The sequence below is a fragment of the Dipodomys spectabilis genome, unplaced genomic scaffold (genome assembly GCF_019054845.1).
Source record: "Dipodomys spectabilis isolate Male_0828 unplaced genomic scaffold, ASM1905484v1 ptg000266l, whole genome shotgun sequence".
NCBI classification, from domain to species: domain Eukaryota; kingdom Metazoa; phylum Chordata; class Mammalia; order Rodentia; family Heteromyidae; genus Dipodomys; species Dipodomys spectabilis.
Window position 1 is genome coordinate 416,587 of NW_024870943.1, and position 21,994 is coordinate 438,580.

Consider the following 21,994-nt stretch of genomic DNA (forward strand, 5'->3'; position numbering starts at 1 on the left):
GGATTCTCACTCCAGTGCTGCGGCTGCCTTCCAGCAGACTTCCAAGAGGACATCCTGCCTCCACCCTTCTCTTCCTCACCCTTCCCCTCAACACAGTCCTGCAGTACATAAAGCTTGTCTACCTGCACCTCAGCCTCTGTACCCCATCATCCAGGGCCCCTGCGGTGGGCTTCTCTTATTAAGCAGAAGCCATCTGCAGGCCCCTCCCCCACTGCACTGGGGCAAAGGATTCCCCACCTGTAAGGAAGGAGAGGAGTTCACTTCGGGTCCTTTCCACTCCAAGGGCCAAGGTGATGATGGACAGCTTCTTGATGCTGTTCAGGCGAAGCTGAGGAGAGCATAAGGAGGGAGAATGTCAGTAATCCCAGACTCAAGGGAGCTCCACAATGCTGGGAACAGATGTTCAGCACACTCACCATGCCCTCCTCTGACCTGGAGCACACAGTTCAATAGAAACAGCGCACTTTGCGAGTTCTCATAAGATCACACACTCTGCCCATCACTGGCTACTACACCACATACTCCACTTAGTAGCAGCGGCAGCATAGCATGCATGCATGCATGCTCTGGGCCAGGACCTAGACAAGACACACACACCTGTGACCTCACTGAACCCTCAAAGCAATCGTATAAGGTATGAAGCTGGCTCACAGCATCAATGCTGTGAGGCACAGCACAAGACAGAAGCTCTGGCCAGCTCATGGAGCTAAGAGGATGGCTGGCAAAGCAGGCACTTAAACACAAGACTTGTGGCTAACAGTGATGATGAGAGAACAAACAATAGGATACTATTACTATAAAAACAAAATTCAGGTATGCTGATGCATACCTGTAATCCCAGTACCCAGCAGACTGATGTGGAAGAATTGTGACTCCAAACCAGCCTGGCGTACATAGTAAGATCTTTGCTCAAAATAGCAATGACCACATAGGGTCATCCACAGCCGTGCTGTGGGTACCACCATGGGTGAATGGGATCCTGAGACTGTACAGGTGGGTCTGGGTGCAGTTTCTGGCTCATTAACTTCCTCGGGAATGCAGCCTATAGAACCCGAGTTTTGTTTCAGAAGAGGGCCATGATAACTACTGGACCCAGCGTTTCCATCTCAGAGCCATCGCAGCAGAATCCTGACCAGTGTCTGATGGTACATCTGAAGACCTGTCACGGGATGGGTCCAGCCCCATGTGCCAATAAGTGGTCCAAAGATTCCAGGCCGAGGTGCTGCTAGGCCCCCAGCCTGGCCATATCAGCACCCTGTCACACCCTTTCTGCTTGATCACACTTTGACACAGTCTTCCCCACCCATTGAAGTCTATATATATATAAAAAAAAGAACAAAACGAGAGGGTTTGGAGAGCTTCCAGATAGTTGAAGATGTGAGGGTTCGTGGAGCATAGGGGGTATAGACAAGGCTCTCGGCTCCCGGGGCCTTGCCATACAAATATTTTCAGTAGCATCCTTTATGGTGAACCCGTGAGGATTTGTCCCTGGTCCTGATTCCTTTGAGCTGATCAGCTCCAGGTGGGGGCAGAGTCAGAAACACAGGCAAGCAACCTGGGCTTTCACATCCGCAGCAGGGGAAGTTAGGGTGAGAAGTGAACTGAATTAGAGGGGCCGGGCTGTGTCTGCTGTTGCATAAGGAAATGTTCAGCGGGGGGGGGCACTTGTGGCTCTGGTGGTAGAGCACCAGTCAATGAGCAAAAGCATCAGATTCCCAGTTGAAGTTCTAGTCTCAGATTAAAAAAAAAAAAAAAAAAAAAGAGAAAATGGCAATACTTCCCAAAGCTATCTACAAATTCAACGCAATACCTATCAAAATTCCAACCTCATTCTTCAAGGAAATAGAAGAGGCAATCCAAAAATTCATATGGAACAATAAAAGACCCCGAATAGCAAAAACGCTCCTCAACGGAAAGAACACTGCTGGAGGAATAGCAATACCAAATTTCAAACTCTACTATAAAGCCATAGTAATCAAAACAGCTTGGTATTGGCATAAGAACAGACCTCAGGACCAATGGAATAGAATTGAAAACCCAGAAATGAATCTACAGACCTATAGCCATCTAATCTTCGATAAGGGAGTTAAAACAATAGAATGGAAGAAAGACAGCCTCTTCAGTAAAAGGTGCTGGCAAAATTGGTTAACTACATGTAGAAAACTAAAGCTAGATCCTTATATATCACCCTGCACCAGAATCAACTCCAAATGGATCAAAGACCTTGAAGTCACAGCAGACACTCTGAAAACATTACAGGATGGAATAGGAGAAACCCTAGGTCTCCTTGGCTCAGGCCGAAATTTTCTGAATAGAGACCCGGAAACACAACAAATCAAAGAAAGGTTGGACAAATGGGATTGCATAAAGTTGCAGAGCTTCTGCAGGGCAAATGACATAGCTAGCAAGATCAATAGAAAGCCCACAGATTGGGAGAAGATCATTACTAGCCATACAACGGACAAGGGTCTCATATCTAAAATATACTTGGAACTCAAAAAATTAAATCCCCCAACAACAAATCCTCAAAGAAACAACTGCCCAATAAACAAGTGGGCGAAAGACTTAAAGAGAAACTTCCCTGAAGAAGAAAGAAGGATGGCCAATAGACACATGAAGAAATGTTCAACATCCCTAGCCATAAAAAAAATGCAAATCAAAACAACATTGAGATATCACCTCACCACAGTTAGAACGGCAAAAATCAAGAACTCTAACAACAACAGATGCTGGAGGGGATGTGGACAGAAAGGAACCTTACTTCATTGTTGGTGGGAATGTAAACTTGTTCAACCACTTTGGAAAGCAGTATGGAAGTTCCTCAAAAGACTTCACATAGAACTCCCCTATGACCCAGCAATCCCACTTTTGGGCATTTACCCAAATGTTTACAAACAAGACCACACTAAAGCTACCAGCACAACAATGTTTATTGCAGCATTATTTACCATAGCTAAGATATGGAACCAACCCAGATGCCCCTCAGTAGATGAATGGATTAAGAAAATGTGGTATATATACACAATGGAATTCTATGCCTCCATCAGAAAGAATGACATTGCCCCATTTGTTAGGAAATGGAAAAACTTGGAACAAATTATATTAAGTGAAGTAAGCCAGGCCCAAAGAAACATAGGTCCCATGGTTTCCCTTATTTGCAATATCTAGTATATGTATGAGTCAAGCAGAAAAGGTCAGATAATGTGATGTCAGGAAAATGAACCCTTAGATATGTATTTTAATTTTTTTTTCTTTCATGCATGTGTTTCTAACGCATTTATAAGATTATCTCTTTGTTGCTTTGTATGTCCCTCCCCCACAGTATAACCCCTGCTTTCACTATATTTGATGTCAGTATAACTTGTGGAGGAGATGGGGAAAAACCAGTTGTTTAAGGATACAGGTGGACCTGTTGCAACAATGAGAAGTACTAGTTGTCATGTCCAAAACGAGCTTTACAACGTCGGGGAGGGGGGAAGGGGGGGGGAAGGAGAAGGATTGGGATTGGGGGGGAGAGGGGAGGCTGGGAAGGGATAAAAAAAAAAAAGAAAGAAAAAAGGGAAATGCTAGCTTGCTATTGGGGAGATGTGATCACATTTTTCAGGGCCAAAGCTTTTTCTGTTGACTGTGGTGGAAATGTCGAGGAAAATCAGGGAATTTTGTTTGTCTTTACATATATGCTGTAAGCTATTTCCCAGTCGCGAGCCAGTGCTGGTGGACAGGAAAATAGTGTCTGTGGGTGAGTGTTTCAACATCCCAGGATGAGTTCACTTTGAATTGAAGGTGGGTCCTAGAGCCAACCACAGTGTCGTCCTAAGCACCCGAGCTGGAGAAGACTCAGTACCCAGAGGGCACAGCCTGGGGACAGAGACAGGGGGAGGCAGAGGATGCATCCATAAGGCCAAGAAAATCAAGAGCCATAACTGGGCCTGAAGTGAGGAGAGGAACTCAGAGTGGATCCCCATAGAAGCTGTGAATGTAAGCCACTGGGTGAGGCTATTTGTCCCAGCAGTCCCAGAGAACAGGTGCATCAAATTCTCGTAGCATGTTCACATGAAGGGAGAAGCAGCACCGAGACCCTCCCTCCCTTGAAGAAACCAGGCTGGGACCAAGGTATACCCTACTAGGCCAGCCTGAGTAGATAGGGTCCTAACCCCAAAGCTCTGATTGCAACCACTTCAGTGGACTGCAAACCCTCCTCTGTGTGCTTCTCCTGCTTTGCTCCAGTGCACGGAGCACAATGATGTCACGTGTGCTGAGTGCAGTGACATCACTGAGACCAGCTAACCCTGGTGGGCACAGAAGGCCTCCTCCCCCAGGGCATGGCAGATCAACAAGCTGCATTGAGGTGAAGAGTAGGCCCTACACCCCGGGAAGGCGAAGAGTAACTGAGAGCTTCCCTGCAGAAAAGCCTCTCATCAAGGCATTTAAGCATCTCTTTGGCATCACAATGGAACTGATGAACAGTTAGGTAAATAATGCAGCTGGGCTTAGTGATGTGCACCTGAAATTCTAGCACTGAGGAAGCTGAGGCAAGAGGATACTAGGTTCAAGGCTAGTCTGGACTACACAGTTGAGACCCTGTCTTCGAAAGCAAAAAAGGGGCTGGGTAGGTGGCCCAGTGATAAACTGCCTTGCATGCAGGAGGCCCTTTATTGGATTCCTCAGTACCACATAAGCAGCAAAGGCTGGAAGTGGCACTGTGGCTCAAATGGTAGAGCCATAGCCTTGAATTGTAGAGCTGAAGGACAGTGTCCAGGCCAAGTTCAAGCCCCATGACCGACCAAAAAAAAAAAGAATAGAAAATGAGGGGCTGGGAAGGTAGCTCAGTGGTAGACTGATTGCCTTGCATGCATGATGACCAGGGTTCAATTCCTCAGCATCACCTAAGCAGAAAAAGCCAAAAGTGGTGCTGTGGCTCACATGGTAGAGTGTTAGCCTTGAGCTGAAGAGCTTGAGAATAGCATCCTAGCCCAGGGTTTAGTCCCCACAACCGACAGAAAAAAAACAATAGAAAATGAAATGTTTAGGCATAATTTCAAGAATATGTAGGTCTTTGAATATCATATATACTGTGGCACTATTGACCACAGCCAGGAAACAACTCAGAAGCTCCATGGTGTCTGCAGAGAAATGAGTGACACTGAACATGGTCATGTGGAGCAAAGTCAGCCAGGTTCAGAGCAGTGGTCACAGGCCCAACTGTGGATCAATGCGTAAAGAAGATGTAGCCTGGTCAGTCGGTGCTGGAGTCCCTGGCCGGAGTTGTGATCTCTGGATCCCAACCCTCTGGGTGCCTCTGAGGACCTTTCATCAGGATTTTTCTGTCTGAGGAGCAGTTCAGTTCCCAGGATGATGCACGTTGACATGGATGTTGATGCTGAAAATCAGCTTGAACTGGAGGAAAAAGCATGAGATTAATCAAGTGTTGGAACTCCAACACACACTTGAACATCTCTCAGCAAGAATAGATGCAGTTAAGGAAGAAAACCTGAAGCTAAAATCAGTAGACCAAGTTCTTGGACAATATATAGAAAACCTCATGTCTGCTTCCAGTGTTTTCCAAATAACTGATGCAAAAAGCAAAAGAAAGTAAGGGATTGAGTTCCCTTCTCATTTACAGAATTACTGCTTCTCTCTCTCCCTTTCTTCTCTCCGTCCCTTCCCCCTTCCTCCCTCTCTCCCCCCTTTAAAACTTGGGTAGATTCCAAATGTTAAAGTATCTTTGCTTGTGGCTTCATTGAATGTTTATGAAAATAATTTCAAATCTAGGCAAAATTAACTACTTAACAGGAGACTTCCATGAGTCTGTGTATTATGTTAGTCTAAGAAAATGTGCAGATGTATTGTATAGACTTTATAATTAGAATTGCATATATTTATGAAACTTGAAGATGAATATTTTATTGAATTTGCTTTGATATATAGTCTTAGCCTTTTACTACACGCTTACTTAGTAAGATATACAAGAAAATAACCACGTTGTTAAAATGTGACCAAAATCATGTACTGAATGCATAGCTTTATGTATGTACCTGTTCACCATTGTGTGCCTCTCCTCCATCTGCCTCATCCTCCCCAATTACTTTCTAATAATAAGATAGGTCTGATGGTTTCTTTTTAACCATTTGAAAACAGATTTGGGCTATAAAGAGGATTTTAGGTTGAAACTAAATTATCAACTTGAGAACTGTTTAAAAACAAAAAACCAACTTGCTTTTCCACCAAATAACGCACTTGCTATCTGAAAAGATAAGAATTTTGGTTATGGGATGCGAAGGTTGCTCAGTAGTAGAGTGTTTGCCTTGCATGTATGAGGCTCTGGGTTCGATTCCTCAGCACAACGTAAGAAAAAAAATGCCAGAAGTGGTGCTATGACTCAAGTTGTAGAGGGTTAGCCTTGAGCTGAAGTGCTGAGGGGCAGTGTCAAGGCTTAGAGTTCAGACCCCATGACAGTACCCCCCCCCCAAAAAAAAGAATTTGGTTATGTATTGATTAGAAGTAGAAAGTCTGGGAGGAATACATAGAAATAGGTAAAAAAAAAAAAATAATGTGATAAAAGTAGCAACCAACTCCAAATGTTTTCACTCCAGATTTTGTATTGTCTCTGGCACAGAACAGATCTTCCAGGGAATATATACATATATATATACATATATATATATATATATATATATACACACACATACATATACATATATATACATATATATGTGTATATATATATATATATATATATGAAAATAGTTTAAGTTTGACTGATCTTACATATACCACATGCTTTGCTATTCCAGCTTTAGGGTTTGGTTGCAAGGTTTATTTTTTGTACCTAGTCAATTAACTGTTACCAAATTTCTTGTAGAGTGTACTGCTACTAGAATCATGAATGAGAGAATTTTATATGTATAATATTTGGTAAGCTCAGTATTTTTATCTCACTCTGTAAATGCAGCTAATTGGTTGGTAGAATTTTAGTCATTCTCATAACAATTTCTAAAAATTTAGTTCATAGATTCCATTTGGTAAAGGAATCAATATCTCCCCATCTTTGAAGAAGCGAACCCGCCTGCCTTAGGTTGGGTGAACAACTTTGTCTGCCTTACCTGTCATCGGGCACTTTTTCAGAGCGAAGCTGAAGGCCCTGTCTTAGGTTGGTCAGACTGGCACCCCCTCTAACCATCTCTGGCTGCAGTTCCTCTCGGGCGGAATTTATTTATATGGAGCTTGATCTTATGTAGCTGGCTGGATAAACTCAAGAGAGTTTTGCAGTGCACGTATAATACAAGGAAGGCATAGAAAAACCATCAGTAAAAGCATTCCCAGGCCAAGGAATGACATTAGCAATCCTTTGACATAATTCAGGGAAGTGATACAGCATTGAAATTGTTTAAACAGTTGTTTTTTTTTTAAGCAGTTTTTGCCAATTTAGAGTGGCAAAATAATACAAACATGTCTTTGACCCCATGTTAAAACCAGATGGGGCCCGTGCCAATCACCTGTTAAAGGATACTTCCACTTAACTTGGGCAAAAGCTCTTTGCTCTGTCTCTCTCTTTTTTTTTCTCCAAAAACTGCTGTGCTATGGAAAGGCCATCACAGTCTAAGCTTAAAATATTTAGTACAAGGGCTGGGAAGGTGGCTCAGTGGTAGAGCACTTGCCTCGCATGCATGAGGCCCTGGGTTCAATTCCTCAGCACCACATAAGCAAAAAGGAAAAAAAGCCAGAAGTGGCACTGTGGCTCAAGTGGTAGAGCGCTAGCCTTGAGCTGAAGAGCCGAGGGACAGTGCCCAGCCCAGAGTTAAGGCCCCACGACCGGAACAAAAAAAAAAAATAGTACAAATAAAGTGTGAGAAGAATATTAACAGACGAGAAGGGGTATAATTCCCCCATTTTAATTTAAAAATTTGGTTTTTTAATAGTCCTTTGGTTTGTTTAACAATTTCTTGTCCTTGAGGAATATAGGGAATACCTGCAGAGTGAAAAATCTGGTAAGATTTATAAAAAGTTTGAAAAGCTTGTCCAACATATCCCGGACCATTGTCAGTTTTAATATGTTTAGGAAGTCCCATAATGGCAAAGCAGCGTAGGGAATTAGCAATACAATGTTTGTTAGTCTCCCCAGCAAGAGGAGTAGCCATAATAAAATTAGAGTAGGTATATGGTAACATGGACAAAGCGAAGCCATCCAAAAGATGGAATCAGGCAGGAGTTTAGTCTACTTTTTCCACGGTGGAGGTGGTCTGGATAACGATGTAGATTTCCTTCAAGTGACTGTCAGGCTATAGCAGCAGCAGCAGCATGGCCTCTCAGTGGCTCAAAGGGACTGTCACGTCTCGTGCTGGGCTGTATATTTCTACACAGACTGGTTAAGGATACAAGTAATACATAGGCTTGGCAGGCTTTGGCCCCACTAGTTTTTAAGACTATTTAGAAGATAGCACAGGACAAATTACCAAGATGACAACCTTTTTAAATAGATAGTTTTTTTTTAATAAGGCTGATTTTTTTTTAGGCAGATATAGAGGGCTCAGGCCTGTACTACTATTTTTCATGTCTTTTTTTGGTCTATTTTATCACATTTTTTTATGACTTTGGTCTCTAGTTCTAAAAAGGGGATGATGGGTGAAGATTGTCTTCTGTAACGTTTTCAAGGTGACTTAGGGGTATTGATCCTACCTAGCCAGGAAACTATAACCTTAGTCTATTTTACAAAGAGGTTTACCAGGGTTAGATGTCATTACGAACAAAATTTTAACTTTTGAAAAATGCACAGACTTTTTTTTTGGCTACAGCAGTGTAGCTTGTTTAGCACTCTGGCTTGTAAAAGCATCTTTAGGAATGTGACCTCTAGTGACCCTAACAATGTCTAAGTCACCTGTGCAGCCTTTTAGAAAGATGTTAATAGAAACACACTCTTAGGTTTACAAACTTTTTTCTTGAGCAGATAAATTTTATGTAGCTGGTGATAGCTCGAAAGTTATTTCCAATTAGGGCTTTTGGCACATCCAAGGATTGGGATTTAAACCATCCCCCACATGTTATAACTTTAGCTTTTTAGTACTATCACAAGTTTCTGTCCCTACAAAGTAGATAGTCATGGATATTAGGCATGCTTACAAACTATCTTCCCATGAAGATAGTTTGCTCTGACCAATATTTGAAGGGCCATGCACAAATGACTCTAGGATTTGACATTTTTGTCATCCAAGCAGTGGCTTACTGCCTCTGGATGCTCCTCCATCGCTCTTGTCCCAGGAATGTCTTCTCTACCCTGGGATAACTGTCTTATCTGTATTTTCCTTAGCTGTTTGCTGGACATGAACTCGGGCCTGAGTGCTGTCCCTCAGCTCTACAACTCAAGGCTACCACTCTGCCACTATGAGTCCCAAAGCAACTCTGCTTGCTCTTTCAGCACTCTGCTGGATGAGTAGGGGTGACAGTCTCACCGGAACCTTTTTTGCCCGGGCTGGGTTTGAACCAGTTTGCAGATGAATGAGTCTTATAAAAGGCCACTTTACTACAATTAAAAGAAACAAGGTGGTCAACATAGAAGGAGCTTTTAAGCATGCTCTTACCTGAAACTTATTAAGAGCCAAAGTTACATCTGACAAACTTTTAAGAATCCTCTGTGCTTTGTTCTTGGCTTGCTGGAAACTTAAAAAACCTATAAGAGCAATCTGGAATAGCAATTAAGCAATTATTTTGGTAATCCTAATTTTTTTACTTTGAGGCAAATGTGAAGAACAAATTTACTCTTAAATTTTATATCCAGAAATCCATTCCTATTTTTTAAGCCTCCTATTAATCTCTTTTATTATTTTATATTTTAGTTTTTAGTTACATTAAAAAAATTCCCTTAAAATCTCGAGGCCAAGTGTCATTCATTGTCTCTTGGCTGTTTGTTTTAAACCAGATGCATTAAAACTTTTAAACTCAAATGACAATTTGTTCTTAATGCAAGAATTACAATCATCACTGTACCAAGAAGTTAAACTTAACACATATATGACTTTTAAAAACATATCCTAATTGTAGAACATCATTGAAAACAAGTCACATTATACAAATACATTTTTTAACCCTCTTTTTAAGTCCAAGGGGCAGTTTTAGCAATACTAATCAGAATCACATCACTAATTTTTACCATCATGTTTCCAGTATTTATCTGTAGAGAAAAAGGAGAGAACAAAGCTGGCCTACTTGGCCCCTCCTGTGGAATGGGCACACACCTAATCTCACTCTTTAGGGTAAGATGAACTGCGTTTGTGCCAGCTTGTCTTCTTTTACCATGTTTGGACTTCTCCCATGGCCCGTCCCACCATATATGACCAGCTGAACTGCACTTTTGCCTGTGTACCCCTTGTCCCTAAAGATAGGTCTTTTGTTGGCTTTTAAGTTTTTTCCTTTTCTTATCTTTTGGTTTTTGAATGAAAATACACAGTTTTAGACAGACAGAACAGGTAATGTCTTTGACAGTGTTAAAAAAAACTTTGATATTTAAACTTTTAATATTTATCCCCACATTTTAGGCAAGAGAACTAAATTTCAAACAGCCAATGCATTTTTGTTAAGCCAGATAACTTGATTACAGTGTAAACAGCCTTATGCATTTTAAAATACCAGAGTTTTTTTTTTTTTTTTAGACTTTTGATATATCTATTTTTTTATTGTGAAAATACTGTACAGAGGGGTTACAATTACATGGGCAAGACAATGAGTACATTTCTTATCAAGCATTGTAGCCTCCTCCTTTGTTTTCCCTTCCCATCCCATCCTCCCCCTACCCCCTTTCCCAACCCTCCTCCCCCCCACCACCAAAGTTGTAAATTCATTTTTGACATACGATTTGTACATCTCATTGTTGCAATGGGTCCACCTGTATCCCTATTTAAACACTTTGTTTTTTCTCTTCCCCTCCACAAATTATACCAACATCAAATACAGTGAAAGCAGGGGTTATACCGTGGGGGAGGGACATACAAGACAACAAAGAAATAATCTTATAAATATGTTAGAAACAATCACATGAAAGAAAAAACATTTGAGTACATATCTTAAGGTTCATTTCCCTAACATCAACTTATCTGGCCTTTTCTGCTTGACTCAGACATATACTAGTTATTGCAAATAAGGGAAACCATGGCACCTATGTTTCTTTGGGCCTGGCTTACTTCACTTAATATAATTTTTTTCCAAGCCTTTCTATTTCCTAACAAATGGGGCAATGTCATTAAAATACCAGAGCTTTAAAATTTTTTAAGTTAAAGAATCCTTAAAAATTATTAAAAACAATGTGAAAAAATTTTTAAATTTTTGGTAATGTCCAAACCTCATAACCTTTTAAATTTTAAACTTAAACTTACACAATTGTTACAGCATGCTGATAATTTTTATCTTGAACATGTTCACAAACACATATAAAACACACACAGTTCTTAAAGAGTGCAAAAATCAAATGAGTTGTATGTACATTTAAAACTGGTACCAATTCTAGAACAGAAATAGACAATACAACAATCAAGCTGAGTTGGGGGCTAATGGGCCCCCAGTTTATCCCTACCTCAGAAAACATAACAGAAAACACACTGAAGTAAACAAGACAGACAAGTGGCCGCAAAGACAAAATCGGGTCTCAGTGAATGGGGCAACATCTCACCACCATTCACAATTGGGAATCAAATCCACTTACCAGGGGACTGGCACCTCCTCTACTCACCTCTGGAGGATTTTTTCTTTTAGATTTCTGCAAACATTGACCCAGGGACCTTCCAAGGTTGAGGAAAATTCCTAGACATCTTGGGGCAAGGGAAAGAAGTCCCTAGCGGCCGTCCCCTCAGACTGACAGGTTCTCCCCCAAACTCAGACCCCCTGGGCCAAGGCCTGAGGCTAAGATCTTGTTGGTGTCACTTGCAGGTGGTCAGTGGCATTTTCATATGGCTGCAAGTTCTCCCTGCCGGCCCTTTCAAGTTATTGTTAGATCCTCCAGGTTTTTCACCCCCACCACTGACCTACTTCTGGATCCAGAGAGGGTGGAGGAGGTGGCAGTGAAAGATAGAAAGGGGGGTCAGTTTAAAGCGTAAGTAAAAAAAAAGGAGCTAGACAGAAACAGATATTATTTTTTTAATTTTTAATTTTTATTTTTTGTGAACATACTGTACAGAGGGGTTACAATCACATGGACAGGTTAATGCGTACATTTCTTAGCAAGCATTGCAGCCTCCTCCTTTGAGAAACAGATATTAAAAGGGGGTGTTAGCCAGCCTCCTCCGGGCTCTCACATCAGGATGAATCTGAGAGAAGAAACATTCCAAGAATTCCAAAATACATACACACAAACATTGAGACAAAACACATTTACAACATGCATGTTATAGACTGTCAGACAGAAAGTGCCGGAGTACAGACGGGCCCATATTTCCGCACTAGGTATAAGTTTACCTTGATGGGGATCCAGGGGATGGCTCCCACCGGCCAAGTTGGCTGTCTTATAGCATGTCCGCCAAGACTCTTGCCACCCCAATACAGAACCTGCAGGCTACACAGATACCAGACAATTACAAAGCAGCAATGTTTTAACTTACACGCCATTTGCATCATAGTGTCCCTGAATCCTTTTTTCCTTTTTTTTTTTTTTTGCTAAGTTTCTAAACTAATGGTTGCTTCCTCCAGGAACCAGGGGCATACTTCTTTGACAAAACAAAGGAAACTAACTGACTCTGTCCAACTTTCACTCCTCCAGCTTGAAGCATGCCCTTAAGAGCCTGCACATATATAATGTGCGGATCTTAACTTGCCCCATAATTTCTTACTCACAACTATACTTTCAACCGCTGTCTTTTTCCGGAGGCGTCCTCTTACCTTGGCTCGGTCCTCTGCCATGATTCCAGGTGTTCAGGTCCCTGATCGGGCGCCACTTGCCGGAGCCAGCCAGCAACAAAAGGGAATCCTGAATTAGGGGGTGAGGATGAGGTAAAATAAAGACATAAGACAAAGATGGGGTCTGGAGGTCTGCAGCTCAAGACTGGAGCAACGTTTATTTTTAACTTTCCCTAATATATACTATTTGAAGTCAAGAGGTAACATATGGTTACAATAGTCCAGAAAAGCAAGGAAAATTTCAATAAAAACAAAGCGCAGTAAAACAAGACAATGTCAACTGGTAGAAAGTAAAACAAACTCTGCAGACATAGAAAAGCAATCCTGGGCACCAGGTGTTTTTTAAGTAAGCCAGCTCCTTGTACGTGCCTTCAACTGAGCATAGGGGTCAAGATGACCTTAGAGCTTTAGTGTTGGCTCTGAACAAATATCAGAAGTAATATTAAGATATTATACTAGGAAACAAGATCCATTAATATAGCTTACGGTTAATAGATTTCAACTACGATAATCATTGGATAATCTTATGTGTTAGTATATGATCATAAATGACTTTAAATATGTGAAGAGGTAATAGTCATACTGCAAACATTTTGAATCCCTTTTGTGATTCAATTTTACAAATATTTAAAATTGTGTTGCATTTCTGCTTTGCTGTTTAAGAAAAAGATGTTTCACCAAAAAAAAAGAAGAAGAAGAAGAAGATGTAGCCTATTTCCATCATAAAGTATGATTAGGCCAGGAAAAAGAAGGAAATCATGTCATTTGCTGCCACATCTGTAGAACTACAGATCGCTGTGGAAAATGTAAGAAGTCAGACACAGAAAGGCAAATGCATGTTCTTGAAACAGACAAGAACAGGGCAGAGGAATTGTTAGCAAGACCAGAAGGGTCCAGGTGAGGAATGGAGTCACATGCAATGAGGTAGACCAGAAACCCAGGGTGAGGAGTCACTGCTGATCCTCTCCTGAGCACAGTGACAAATTTCTGCTTCAAAATCACCACTGATAACGATGAAAATGAGTAGGGAATTAGTGAATGAAGCTATCTCCTCAGAAACGACCTGGCATGAAAAGAGATCACTCATCACCCTGCTTTCAGGAATATGCATGAAATGCTTACCTCTAATCTCTAAATGGGGTCTCTAGGGATGAAAACAATTTTAGAAAAAAATGGCCATTATTGCCAAAGAAACTCCTGTACAGGAATGTCTCATTCTATTTCATTTCTTTTTTGTGCCAGGCCAGGGGTTTGAACTCTGGGCCTGGATGCTGTTGCTGAGCTCTTTTATTCCAGGCTAGCACTCTACCACCAGAGAGTGGAGATAAGAATTGGAGATAAGAATTTCATGTGCTTTCTTCACCAGGCTGGCTTTGAACCTTGATTCTCTGATATCAGGCTCCTGAGATTGCATCAGTACAGGGTTCCATTTTTGTTTTCTAACAGAATATATGATGATAAAAGAAAAGGCTAATAGAATATATGATGATAAAAGAAAATGAGACTGAGATGAGGAGGGCTGGGAAGGTGACTCAGTGGTAGAGTGCTTGCCTAGCATGCATGAAGCCCTAGGTTCAATTCCTCAGCAGCACATACATAGAAAAAGCCAGAAGTGGTGCTGTGGCGCCAATGGTAGAGTGCTAGCCTTTAGCAAAGCAACTCAGGAACAGTGCCCAAGCCCTGAGTTCAAGTCTCAGAAAGGGGGGAAAAAAAGGAAAGTGACACTTTGGGTTAGAAACTTTGGGGACACATGGCTCACACATCGCTATGGTTGTTTACAGACAGTCATCTCAAGTTAGGCCTTAGTGTCTCCTGCTGGCCTACTGGGATCCAGGAGCGGTAAGCGACTGCATCACTCCCCTGCCCCCTGGAGAAGCACCCAGACGAAAGTGAAAAGTGTCTTGATAATTGACACATTGGGGAAAAGAAAAAGTTTACTGAGAACTTGGCTTGCCACACCAGGTGAAGGGAAAATCACTGCTCCCGCGGGATACGACCTCAGCTGCCGCCCTCCTGGACCCCTATCTAAGGAGACCTATGCAGCTCTGAAGTGCCCATGTGCATCTCAGAAACGACCCGCCCTGCAATGCACATCCTGAGAGAAGAGGCCAGCACTTGTGTTACTGCCACTGGAGAAGCGCACCTGCAGGAGAGACCCCAGGTTCCACACTCTGGGTAAGGGATCACCTTAGGAGTGAAAGACCCTATCCCCCTGGGATACTTCCATCGAATGGGAGGGTGCCCCAGAAACTCAGACTCCAGACCGGGAGATGCAACAAGCAAGAGGAGTTTATTTGATGTTTGCACAAATGGACTCTCTGCCTTGGGAAGGGAGAGAGCCCAGAGTAGCAGTTACACGGATTTTTAAAAGCAAAGACCACAAGATTAACACAAGGCATCCCGGGATTGGCCCATTTAAAGGTCACCATATACCCCAGCAATCATTTTTTTTTTAACACGGGTCTCATTTTGAGGGAACCTCATTCTCCCAGCACCAGATTTGGCCTTAAAAGTATGGGTGCGGGGGTCTCGTAGCTGGATGATCATGAGAAACCCATCATCGTGTAAGTCCTTGTACAACCTGATGCCCCAAGAAAAACCAGTGACCCATCCCACATTCGGTCTTTTTTCCTTAGAGGTAAATTGTACTTTGAGGGGGTTACACCAAGCTTGGCACTCGTTAAGGAGCGTAGGATTCACCTTGTCAGGCCCCTTGGATTTGTGGATGGATGGATCCCACAGAGGAGGGTGTGTGTAGTTTGCCTTTACAGTTATGTAATCCCAAGAGGAGGAAGGCTTCCAATAGTTGTCACCTGTGGTCTCGCAGCCCCAAGCCTTACAAAAGTAGTCACTCCTTCCCCCGCAGCAGTTGGTGGAGCGGTCCCCATGATATTCGAGACAAACTTATATTGAGTGGGATCTTAGGTCACTCCCACCTTCTGCTCCCCCGCAGCCCCCCATTTTGTTTTCAGGGGTAGGGCCCGAGGGAGTTTGACCGGGTCAAAATACTGCCCTAGGTCCCAGTAGCCATGCTCTCCCAGTGCTACCTTGCAAAGGTCTGGATACAAATCTGGCCACCAAGTCCACAGGGGGCCTATGGTAGAGGTAGACCATATTACGGCCCTCTGCCCAGTCACTACTTGTCACGTCTGGTTTTGGGGAAAGTGTGGGTTTATGCCTGCCAGGGGATGGACACTGCGTCCTTCTGTTATGGTCAAAGCCACGATAGAAAAAAAAACATTAAGCAGTTTTTAAGAGTCTTATCTTGAGAGGATTTTGAATACACTGCAGCTTCCATCTGGGCGATGCTGTGGGATTCTTGTTGACCTCGGGTGGTGCACGTTTAACGTGGGAGGCGTGAATCCAGGCCACAATCCTGTCCACCTTTAATGCTGTGGGGATGGTCAGTAGTATGGTATACGCGCCTTTCCAGCAAGGCTCGAGGGTCCTGGACTGATGTCTCCTCACATACACCTCATCGCCGATCTGGAAGGGGTATGGGATGGTGGAGTTCCTGGCTGCGTAGGCTGTTGCCAGAGGTCTCCACACTTGATTTTGAATGAGTTGCAGGGCGCCATTCCCTCCTTTGGCTTGTGGAACCTTTATCTTAGAACAGCCTTAAGGCACCACTGTGATGCAGAAGTTCAGGCTAAGAGTACTACTTCCATTGATAACACACTCAGGTTATTACCATACCAGAGCCAAACTAGGCTGTGACTATAGAGTGGATTTCCAGTCACTATGCATGGAAGTGCCTAAGGTAAGCAAACCAGTGATATCCTTGTCCCCAGTATCCACTGTGGGAATAGAGAGAATTTCTGGATATCACCCAAAGGAATGTCCCACAAGATCTTAGATTTAGCAGCTGTCAACCAGGAAGCAAACTTAGGTGATGGAATCAGGCAGGAGTTCCTCCAGGTGACTGTCAGGCCATCGTTGAACTTTACCCATTAGGGTGTACAGCAGCAGCAGGAACTCTCAGTGGCTCCAAAGAACTGTCACACTTCATGCTGGGCTGTAAATTCCTACACAGACTGGTTAAGGATGCAAGTAATACGTAGGCTTGGCAGGCTTTGATTCCGCTGGTTTTTCAGACCTTTAAACAATAGCCCAGGACAATTTACCAAAATTACAACTTTTTTTTTACTAACCAGATATTTTTGTAAACAGGCACAGAAGGCTTAGTCTTGTAACCATCTCTGACAGATGCAGTCTCAACACTTGCACAGCTGTTAACACTATTTTTTATGCCTTTTTTAAAAAAAATTATTATTTTATTTAGTTTGCCTCATTTTTTTAAAACTGTCTCTAGACTCTGTATCTTAAAAGGGGGTTGATGGGTGAAGGTCCATCTTCTATAACTTCTTCAAGCTGACTTCAGGGGCATTGATCCTACCTAGCCAGGGACCTATAACCTTAGCCTATTTTACAAAGAGGCTATCAGGGTTAGATGTCATTAAGAACAATATTTTGACAACTGCACAGACCTTTTCTCCAGCTACAGCAGTGTAGTTTGTTTAGCACTCTGGTTTGCAAAAACATCCTTTTAGATGGCTTAGGAATGTGATCTCTAGTGACCCTAACAATGCCTAAGTTACCTTTGTAGGCCTTTAGAAAGAGATCAATGGACTCTCAGGTTTACAAACTTTTTCCTGAGCAGATGAATTTCATGTAGCTCATGTCAGCTCAATAGTTACTGCCAATTAAAGCTTTTGGCACATAAAGGGGTTGAGATTTAAACTATCCCCTATATTTTATAACATTAGCTTTTTACTACTATCACAGAGGACTGGCAAGTTCCTGTCCCTTACAAGGTAGATAGTCATGGACATTAGGCATGCTTACAAACTCTTTCCATGACCTCCAGGCTCTGACCAGTTTTGAAGGGCCATACACAAATGACTCTAAGATCTGACATTTCTGACATCCAAGCAGTGGCTTACTGCCTCTGGATGCTTCTCCATTGCTCTTGTCCCAGGAGTGTCTTCTCTACACTGGATAAATGCCTCATTGGCATTTCCCTTAGCTGGTGGCTGGACTTGAACTCAGGGCCTGAGTGCTGTCCCTCAGCTCTACAACTCAAGGCTAGCACTCTGCCACTATGAGTCCCAAAGCAACTCTGCTTGCTCTTTCAGTACTCTGCTGGCTGAGTAGAGGTGACAGTCTCACAGGAACCTTTTTGTGCCCGGGCTGGCTTTGAACCAGTTTGCAGATCAATGAGTCTTACAAAAGGCCATTTTATTCCAATTAAAAGCAACAAGGTGGTCAACATAGAAGTAGCTTTTAAGCATGCTCTTACCTGAAACTTATTAAGAGTCAAAGTTACATCTGACAAACTTTTAAGAATCCTCTGTGCTTTGCTCTGGACTTTGCTGGAAACTTAAAAAAGAAAAAAACCTATAAGAGCAAACTAGAATAGCAATTATTTTGGTAATCCTAATTTTTTTTTCGTGCACTTTGAGGCCAATGTTAAGAACAATTTTATATTTAAACTTTATATCTAAAAATCCATTTTTAATTATTTTTAAAACCTCTTATTAATCTCCTTTAATATTTTATACTTTAGTTTTTATCTGCGTTTTAAAAAACCTCTTAAAATCTTGAGGCCATGTGTCACTCATTGTCTCTTGGCTGCTTGTTTTTACACATTAAAACTTTTAAACTTAAATGACAATTTTTCCTTAATGCAAGAATTACAGTCACCATCACTATACCACGAAGCTAGACTTAACACCTTTATAACTTTTAAAAACATCCTAATTGGAGAACATAATTGAAAGTAAGGCACATTATACAAATAACTTTTTAACCCTCTTTTTAAGGCCTTCCTAATTTTAATGTTAACACATCCAAGGGGAAGTTTTAGCAATACTAATCAGATCATCACATCACTCATTTTAACCATCATGTTTTTAGTGTCTATCTGCAGGGAAAAGAGAGGACAAAGATGGGCCACTCAGCCCCTTCTATGGAATGGGCACACACCCAATCTGACTCTTTAGGGTTAGATGAACTGCGTTTGTGCCAGCTTACCTTCTTTTATCATGCGTGGACTTCTCCCAGGACTTGTCCCACCATGCATGACGAGTTGATCTGCACTTCTGCCTGTTCACCCCTTACCTCTAAAGACAGGTCTTCTGTTGGTTCTTGAATGAAATACACAGTTTTAGGCAGACAGAACAGGTACAGTCTTTGACAGTGTTAAATTAACCTTTACATTTAAATTTTTAATATTTATCCCCAAATTTTAGCCAAGGGAACTAAATTTCAAACAGCTAATGCATTTTTGTTAAGCCAGATAACTTGATTACAGTATAAACAGTCTTATGCATTTTAAAATATTAGTTTTTTTATACCAGATTTTTTTTATTTTCCGAGTTAAAGAATCCTTAAAAAGTCATTTAAAACACTATGAAGATTTTTTTTAAATTTTTGTTAATGTCCAAACCTCATAACCTTTTGAATCTTAAATTTAAACTCACCCAATTGTTACAGCATGCTGAAAATTTTTATCTTTGTACATGTTCACAGACACACAAAACACTCACACAGATCTTAAAGCGCACAAAAATCAAAATCAGTTGTACGTACACCTTTTAAAGTTCTTAAACAAAAATTTAGGACAGTGTTTCTTTTAAACTTGGTAACTTTGTTGGGCTTCATTTTCCCAGAGCTTGCTTGTTTAGCAAGACAATTCACTAATTAGTCTTTTGAATCCCTTCCATTGGAGGAGGGCTGGGGGAGGGGGTCACCTAAAACTAAACTGGCCAGATTTTTTTTTATCCAATTTTAGACAAGAGCACTTTACAAATTGTTACATTGTCAGGAATAGCTGAAAAAGTCCAAACCAGGTACACAGCCTTCTACACCCTCCCTGTCGGCAGCCTCCACAAGAAGAAAATTCAGCCTGAGGCTTGAAGGGAACCAAACTAGCCCAGTAACCTTCCATGCCTCACAGAGAGGGTGGGCATAGCAGGTCTGTGACCGAGCCCAGCTGGAACTCCTATTTCCCCAGAGATGTTCAAATAAATAAATAACAAAAACACAGATAAACATAAAAACCAAGGATCCACATTTAAAACTGGTACCAATTCTAAAACAGAACTAGACAAGAACCAAAGGCTGAGTTGGGGACTAATGGGACCCAGTTTATCCCTACCAAAACTCTGTGCTGCTCCCACTCAGCAAGCTGACTCCAGAGTCTGCTGAATGAGCCTGCCATGCTCACCCAAAACTTCCCTACCTCTGGAAACAGAACAGAAAACACACCAAAGTAAACAAGACACACAAGTGGCCACAAAGACAAAATCAGGTCTCAGTTAATGGGGAGACATCTCACCACCATTTACTTACCAGGAGACTCAACCCCCTTACTCACCTCCGGAGGATTTTTCTTTTAGATTCCTGCAAACGTTGACTCAGGGGCCTTCCAAGGCGGAGGAGAATTCCCCAGTCATCTTGGGGCAAGGGAAAATAATCCCTAGCGGCCGTCTCCTCAGACTGACAGGTTCTCCCCCACGGTCAGACCCACCTCCCCCCCAGCCAAGGCCCAAGGCTGAGATCTAACTGGGGCCACTTGCAGGTGGTCAGTGGCAGTTTCATAATTGACAAACAAGCAAGTTACAAAGGCAGAACCAGCAGTTTTTGTTTTTAAACGAACTAGGACAAGGTCTAGGGGTGTCCTGGGAGTGGACTCACTTGTTGTCCCATCTCTATAGAGAATACAAAACACACACTAAAAACAAGTAACACTAAACAGAGACAGACAGAACCAGACAAACGCCGCCTGGCAGCTGAGCGACTACAGATGAGGAAGGAAACTACAGATGGGAGTGGCCGGTCGCCCCTTAACTCCCCAGTACAGAGAGACACTCAGGTCTCGTCCTTCCTCCAAACCACCTGAAAGTGGAACTCCATGGTGGGGACCAGGGGTTTCAGGGCACGTCTGCCTCCCCCACTGGCCCAAATTCAGAATACAGGTCCTGTACAGGCACTTTTGGATCCCAGAATGCAAAATGAAAGTGACAAACACAGAAGAGGAGAAACACAAGAGTTCTATCTTACCTCCTGCCGGTCCTGGAATTTGGGGTCTGGGGTCGCAGGTATCTCAGACGAGCGCCCACTGAAAGACCCTAGCCCCCTAGGATATTTCCGTCGACGGGAGGGTGCCCCAGAAACTCATACTCTACACCGGGAGACGCAACAAGCAAGAGGAGTTTATTTGACGTTTGTGCAAATGGACTCTCTGCCTTGGGAAGGGAGAGAGCCCTGAGCAGCGGTTACAGGGATTTTTAAAAGCAAAGACCACAAGATTAATACAAGGCGTCCCAGGATTGGCCCGTTTAAAGGTCACCGTATACCCCAGCAGTCATTCTTTTTTTACACGGGAAATTTTGTAACACTCTTTGTAAAAGGACTGGCGTGGGGGGACTCAAAGGGGGTTGGTTACTTTGGACAGTAAGGGTTAGGGGAGTTCACATAGTTACAGGCTTGTGATTGGTTGATATTTGGCCTAGTTTTCTGTTCCTGTTTCTGGTCCTTATCTCAAGGTCCCCTCTGAGGAATTTCTAAACAGGAACTGGAAAACACAAACTGTCTGTTCTTTATCTATGACCAGAGACCTTGTCCTGGGGCCTACATCTGGGCTCTGAGACTCTACCCAATTCCTTATTTCCAGGGAGGGGGTTGGTGTTAGCTCAAGCAAGTTTACAAAAGCAAAATCAGCAGTTAGCAATTGTAAAAAGTAACTCTAATTTTTAATCTTTCAAGTAGCAGGGATTCTGGACTGAACCCAGTTGCATAACAAAGAAACAGGGAAGGATAGGAATGGACTAGGACAGTGAAAAGAACTGGGGTTCTAGGCCCCTCACACCCAAGCCCTGTTGGTTCCTATCTTCGACTCCCCTCACAGAGTCTGTCCTGGTATAGGACAAGTGAGGAGGAATCCTGCTTGTCCAGAAGCTTGGGATGATGTGTTCACATCAGTGACTCTAGAATGGCATTTGAACCTAAAATTGCACTCTATCTGTCTGTCATCCACCTCCTTAACCTGCAACATCCCCAGTGCAGACCTGGTTCATTTTCCTGGTATTTCTTCTGTGAAATGTGGGCTCTGTCC

At 42.5% G+C, this 21,994-nt stretch overlaps 1 long non-coding RNA gene and 1 pseudogene across 1 annotated transcript; one reads left to right on the forward strand and one right to left on the reverse strand.

The window, feature by feature from the left end:
• Window positions 1-1,030: 1,030 nt before the first annotated feature.
• LOC122125495 lies at window positions 1,031-16,922 on the reverse strand. The gene is made up of 3 exons (XR_006150764.1): window positions 16,838-16,922; window positions 16,491-16,493; window positions 1,031-1,042 (listed from the first exon to the last, which is right to left on the reverse strand). It is a non-coding gene; the product is annotated as an uncharacterized LOC122125495 (long non-coding RNA).
• On the forward strand, window positions 5,353-5,596 carry LOC122125489 (annotated as a pseudogene).
• Window positions 16,923-21,994: the final 5,072 nt, after the last annotated feature.